Here is a 7337-nt window from a genome sequence, read left to right as displayed (position 1 = left end):
TGTACTCTAAACCGTCCCCGTTCCCTAACCCTAACCCGTACACTAACACTAACCATACCCTAACATGTATGCTAACGCTATACCATTGTCGTAACCTAACCTGTACCCTAAACCGTCCCCGTTCCCTAACCCTAACCCTAAACCTAACCCTAACCCTTACCCGAAGCCTTACCCTAACACGTACCATAAACCTAACCGTTACACTGACACTAACCCGTATCCTAACATGTACACTAACCCTAAACCATTATTGTACCCTAACCTGTACCCTAAACCGTCCCCATTCCCTAAACCTAACTCTAACCCTTACCCGAAGGCTTCGCCTAACCCGTACCCTAAACCCAACCCGTACACTAACACTAAGCCGTACCCTAACATGTACGCTACCCCTAAACTTTTAACATACCCTAACCTATACCCTAAACCGTCCCCGTTCACTAACACTAACCGTAACCGTAATCCTAACCCTTACCCGAAGCCTTACACTAAACCATACCCTAATGCTGACCCGTACACCACCACTAACCCATACCGTAACAGGTAGGCTAACACTAAACCGTTGTTGTACCCTAACCTGTACCCTAAACCGTCCCGGTTCCCTAACCCTAACCCTTACCCGAGGCCTTACCCAAACCCATACCCAAATCCTAACCCATACACTAACACTAACCCATACCCTAACACATAAGCGAACCCTAAACCATCGTCGTACCCTAACCTGTACCCTGAACAGTCCCCGTTCCCTAACACTAACCCTAAAACTAACCCTAACCCTAACTTTTACGTGAAGCCTTACACTGACCCATACCCTAATCCTAACCCGTACACTAACACTGAGCCATACCCTAACACGTATACTAACCCTATACTGTTGTCGTACCCTAACCTGTACCCTAAACCGTCCCCGTTTCCTAACCCTAACCCCAAACCTAACCCTTACCCGAAATCTTACCCTAACCCTTACCCTAATACTAACCCGTACACTAACCCTAACACTTACCCTAATCCGTACATTAACCCTAAACCATTGTCGTACCCTAACCTGTACCCTAAACCGTCCCCATTCCCTAACCCTAACCCTAACCCTTAACTGAAACCTTACCCTAACCCGTAACCTAATACCTACCCATATCCTAACACGTACGCTAACACTAAACCTTTGTCATACCCTAAACTGTACCCTAAACCGTCCTCATTCCCTAACCCTAACCCTAACCCTTACCCGAAGCCTTACCCTAACCTGTACCCTAATCCTAACCCATACAATAACACTAACCCGTACCCTAACAAATACGCTAATGTTAAACCTTTGTTGTACCCTAACCTGTATCCTAAACCATCCCCATTCCCTAACCCTAACCCTAACCCTTACCCGAAGCCTTACGCTAACCCGTACCCTAATCCTAACCCGTACACTAACACTAACCCGTACCCAAACACGTAGGCTAACCCTAAACCATTGTCGTACCCTAACATGTACCCTAAACTGCTCCCATTCCTTAACCATAACCCTAACACTAACGTTTACCCAAAGCCTTACCCTAACCTGTACCCTAATCCTAACCCGTACACTAACACTTACCCGTACCCTAACATGTACGCTAACCCTAAACCATTGTCGTACCCTAACTTGTACCCTAAACCATCCCCATTCCCTAACCCTAACCCTAAACCTAACCCTATCCCTAATCCTTACCCGATGCCTTACCCTAACCCGAACACTAACACTAAACCGTAACTTAACACGTATGCTAACCCTAAATTGTTGTCGTACCCTAACCTGTACCCTAAACCGTACCCGTCCCCTAACCCTAACCCTTACCCTAATACTTAACCGAAGCTTTACCCTAACCCGTACCCTAATCCTAACCCGTACACTAACACTAAACCGTACCCTAACACGTACACGAACACTAAACCGTTGTCATTACCTAACCTGTACCCTAAACCATGCCCGTTCCTTAACCGTAACCCTAACCGTAACCCTTACCCAATGCCTTACCCTAATCCGTACCCTAATCCTAACCCATACACTAAAACTAACCCATACCCTAACACGTATTCTAACCCTAAAACATTGTCGTACCCTAATCTGTTCCTTAAACCATACCCGTTCCATAACCCTAACCCCAACCCTAACCGTAACACTTACCCAAAGCTTTACCCTAACCCATACCATAAACCTAACCCGCACACTAACAGTAACACCTACCCTAACACGTATGCTAAAACTAAACTGTTGTTGTACCCTAACCTATATCCTAAACCGTACCCATTCTCTAACACTAACCCTAACCCTTACACACGAAGCGTTACACTAACCGGTTCCCTAATTCTAACCCGTACCCTAACAGGTACGCTAAACCTGAACCGTTGTTGTACCCTAACCTCTACCCTAAACCTTACCCTTTCCCTAAGCCTAACCCGAAGCCTAACCCTAAACATAAACTTTACCCGAAGCCTTACCATAACCTGTACAGGAATCCTAACCCATACACTGACACTAACACATACCCTAACATGTACACTAAACCTAAACCGTTGTCGTACACTAAACTGTACACTAAACCGTACTCATTCTCTAACACTAACCCTAACTCTTTCCCAAAGCCTTACCCTAACCCGTTCCCTAATCCTAACCCGTACACTATCCCGTAACCTAATATTTACACTAAGCCTAAACCGTTCTCATATAATAAACTGTACCCTAAACCATACCTATTCCCTAAACCTAACCCTTACCCTAACCCTAACCCTTACCCGAAGCCTTACCCTAAATCGTAACGTAATCCTAACCCGTACACTAACACTAACTCGTACCATAACACGTACGCTAACCCTAAACTGTTGTTGTACACTAACCTGTACCTTAAACCATATCTGTTCCGTAACCGAAACACTAAACCTAACCCTAACCCTAAACTGTCGTCATACCCTAAGCCGTACCCTAAACTGTACCCATTCCCTATGCCTAACCCTAACACTAACCCTAACTCTAACCCTTACCTGAAGCCTTACCCTAACCCGTACCCTAATCCTAAACCATACACTAACACTTACCCATACACTAACACGTTCATTAACCCTAAGGGTTTGTCATACCCTAACCTGTACCCTACACCGTACCCGATCCCTAAACCTAACCCTAACCCTAACCTGTACTCGAAGCCTTTTCCTAACCCGTACCATAATCCTAACCCTTACACTAACACTAAACATTACCCTACCACGTACACTAACCATAAACCGTAGTCGTACCCTATCCTGTACCCTAATCTGTACCCGTTCCTTAACCCTAACCCTAACACTAACCTTACCTTAAGCCTTACGCTAACCCGTACCCTGATTCTAATCTGTACACTAACACTTACCCATACAATAACACATACGCTAACCCTAAACCTTTGTCGTACCCTAACATGTACACTAAACCATAGCATTTCCCTAAACCTAACCATAACCCTAATCCTAACCCTTACCCGAAGCATTACCCTATCCTGTACCGTAATCCTAAACCGTATGTTAACACTATCCCGTACTCTACCATGTACACTAACCCTAAACATTTTTAGTTCCCTAACCTGTACCCTAAGCTGTAACCATTCCCTAACACTAACCCTAACCCTAACCTTAACCCTAAACCTTTCCTGAAGCCTTACCCTAAACCGTATCCTAATCCTAAACCATACACTAACACTTACCCATTCACTAACATGTGTGCTAACCCTAAACAGTTGCCGTACCCTAAGCTGTACCCTAAACCGTACCCGTTCCCTAATCCTAACCCTTACCCAAAGCATTACCATAACCCGTACCCTAATCCTAACCCGTACACTAACACTAACCTATTCCTTAACACGTACGCTAACCCTAAACCGTTGTTGTACCTTCACCTGTACCCTAAACAATACCCGTTCCCTAACCGTAACCCTAACCCTAATCCTTACCCGATGTCTTACCCTAATCCGTACCCTAATCCTAACCCGTACACTAAAACTAACTCATACCCTAACACGTACTCTAATCCTACACCGTTGTCGTACCCTAACCTGTACCCTAAACCATACCCGTTCTATAACCCTAACCCTAACACTTACTGTAACCTGTACCCTAATACTAACCCATACACTAAAACTAACCCATACCCTAACACGTACCCTAAACTTAAACCATAGCCATACCCTAAACTGTACACTAAACCTATCCCATACCCTAACCCTAAACCATACCCTCAACCCTACCCTTACCCTAACCCATACCCTAACCCTAACACATACCCTAACCCTAAAGCTAGACATACCCTTAACTGTACCCTAACCCTAACCCGAAACCATACCCTAAACTGTACCCTACTACTAACCCGTACCCTAACACTAAACCATGCCCTAACCCGTATCCTAATCCTAACCCGTAGCCTTACCCTCACCTGTACCCTAAACCTCCCACTAAACCTAACCCTAACCCTAACCGTAACACAAACCCTAACCTTAACCCTAACCCGTACCCTAACCCTAACCCATACCCTAGCCCTGAACTGTACCCTAACACTAACCTGTACCCTAATCCTAACCCATACCCTAACCCGTAACCCAAACCCTAATCCTTACCCCTAACTTAATTTATATTTTTTTGTATTTAAGAAAATATTTTTCTGGGACTTAAACAAATTAGCAGAACAACAAAATAAATCAGAAGCTAACCTGACTGTCCCTCAAAATGCTAAGTCTTAAATACTTGGTACTCCTGTTCTATGGACTGTTATGTAGCCTGTAAAAAGTGTGAGAGTTAAATCTGTTTTTCTACAGTCAGAAACATGATGTTCCAGATGTAACGAACACCTGGATAAAATGAGAAAGCTACACATTATGCTGGTCGTTTCAGGGAATGGGAAAGGATGGCAAGTGGTAAAATATTTTCTTTTCCTTTAACCTTTCAAATTTCACTTGTTACAAAGTACTTGAATTATAATTGTACTTTTAAAGAGTAACAATGGAAATTTAAAAGAAAAATATATATATATATAGTGTGTTTAATTACATTTCATAGAATTTTTATCCCTGAATCATAATTCTGTTAGTACAACAGTTTAGAGTTTATTTCTTAATATTTAGGCGAGAACCATTTCCTTCTGTTTTTGAGAATAATTCTGTAAACTCATTTCCAGTAATGGCACTCTTCCCCAAATCAAAGGTTTAACAAGGGAGCTGCAAGCAGAATAATCATGAAAACACAAAGCAATAAAACAGCAACAAAAAATTTCTAACCTCCAATAACAGCTCAATTTACAAGAGAGTTTATATCTTCAGAACAAAAGCATTCCTCCTTAACTTTCTAAACAGTCAAAATCTGTATATTCTACATAAAATCTGTGATGTTATTCCCATAAAACTACCTTTTAGTGCTTCTGCCTCCATTAGATGTCCTAAGCACTAGTGTTTTAATGTAGAGGTTAAAAAAAATTCTAATGTGATTTATTTATAATGTGTGTGTTCTTTGTCTTATCCTATTGTCTAAAGTTTTCTCCATGGTTGGACCACAAATAATATTCCTTTACGTGCTAAGTGATATCTGGAGAGTGGGAGAGGTTTAATAAATACCCTAACGCTAAAGTGTACCGTAACCCTAACCTGTACTGTAACTGTAAACAATACCCTAACCCTAACCCTTACCCTAACCCCTACACTAACTCTAAACCTAACCCAAACCCTAAACTATGCCCTAGCCCATACACTAATCCTAACCCGTGCCCTGACACTAACCCTAAACCTAACTCGTACCCTACCCCTAACCCTTAGTCATAACCTAAGCTGTACCCTAACCCTAACCCGTACCTTAACCCTAACCTTAAACCATACCCTAACCCATACCCTAATCCTAACACATAACCTAACACTAACCCTTACCCTAACACGTACCCTAACCGTACACCGTAGCCATACCCTAAAATGTACCCTAACCCTAACCAGTTGGCATACCCTAACCTGTACTCTAAACCATACCCATGCCCTAACCCCAACCGTAACCCTTACCCTAACCCGTACCCTAATCCTAACCCATACACTAACACTAACCCATACCCTAACCTGTCGCCATACCCTAAACTGTACCCAAAACGTATCCTGTACGCTAACCCTAACCCTAACCCTAAACCCTACCGTAACCCATACCCTAATCCTAAACCGTGTCCTAACACTAACCCGTACCCTAACCCTAAACCGTAGCCATACACTAAACTGTACCCTAAACCTAACCCGTACTCTAACCATAAACCGTACCCTAACCTGTACCCTAATCCTAACCCGTACCATAACAATAAACCGTACCCTAACCCCATCCTAACCCTAACCCTTAGCCATACCCTATCCTGTATCCTAAACTGTACACTAACCCTAACCCTAAACCTATCCCTAACCCGTACCCTAACCCTAATGCATACCCTTACACTAACCTGTATCCTAACCCTAACCCGTACCCTAACCTGTATGCTAACCTGTGCCCGAAACCCTAATCCATACCCCCAACTTAATTTTTTTTGGGGGGGGTATTTTAAAAAACACTTTTCTGGGGTTAAAACAAATTAGCAGAACAACAAAATAAAACAGAAACTAACCCAGTGTCCCTCGAAAAGCTAAGTCTGAAATAGTTGGTACTTCTGTTCTATGGACTGTTATGTAGCCTATTAAAAGTGTGAGAGTTAAATCTGTTTTTCTACAGTGAGAAGCATGATGTTCCAGATGTAACGAACACCTGGATAAAATGAGAACGCTACACATTATGCTGGTCGTTACAGGGAATGGGAAAGGATGGCAAGTGGTAAAATATTTTCTTTTCCTTTAATCTTTTTAAATTTCACTTGTTACAAAGTACTTGAATTACAATTGTACTTTTAAAAAGTGACAATGGAAATTTAAAAGACAAAATATATATATTGTGTGCTTAATTACGTTTCATAGAATTATTATCCCTGAATCATAATTCTGTTAGTACACCAGTATAGACATTATTTCTTAATATTTAGGTGAGAACCATTTCCTTCTGCTTTGAGAATAATTCTGTAAACTCATTTCCAGTAATGGCACTCTTCCCCAAATCAAAAGTTTAACAAGGGAGATGCAAGAATAATCATGAAAACACAAAGGAATACAACAGCAACAAAAAATTTCTAACTTCCAATGACAGCTCAATTTACAAGAGGGTTTATATCTTCAGAACAAAAACATTCCTCCTTGACTTTCTAACCAGTCAAAATTTGTGTATTGTACAGAAAATCTATGATGTTATTCCCATAAAACTACCCTTTACTGCTTCTGCCTCCATTAGATGTCCTAAGCATTAGT

General features: G+C 42.0%; 1 long non-coding RNA gene across 1 annotated transcript; it reads right to left on the bottom strand.

The window, feature by feature from the left end:
* Positions 1–279: 279 nt before the first annotated feature.
* On the bottom strand, positions 280–2150 carry LOC113614966 (uncharacterized). The gene is made up of 3 exons (XR_003430795.1): positions 2041–2150; positions 1098–1122; positions 280–305 (listed from the first exon to the last, which is right to left on the bottom strand). It is a non-coding gene; the product is annotated as an uncharacterized LOC113614966 (long non-coding RNA).
* Between the last annotated feature and the right edge of the window lie 5187 nt (positions 2151–7337).

This window comes from Aethalodelphis obliquidens, unplaced genomic scaffold (genome assembly GCF_003676395.1).
Source record: "Aethalodelphis obliquidens isolate GAN/ISIS:26980383/991018 unplaced genomic scaffold, ASM367639v1 scaffold109, whole genome shotgun sequence".
NCBI lineage: Eukaryota > Metazoa > Chordata > Mammalia > Artiodactyla > Delphinidae > Aethalodelphis > Aethalodelphis obliquidens.
Note: the sequence above shows the minus strand (reverse complement) of the source record. Positions and strands in the feature narration are given on the sequence as shown.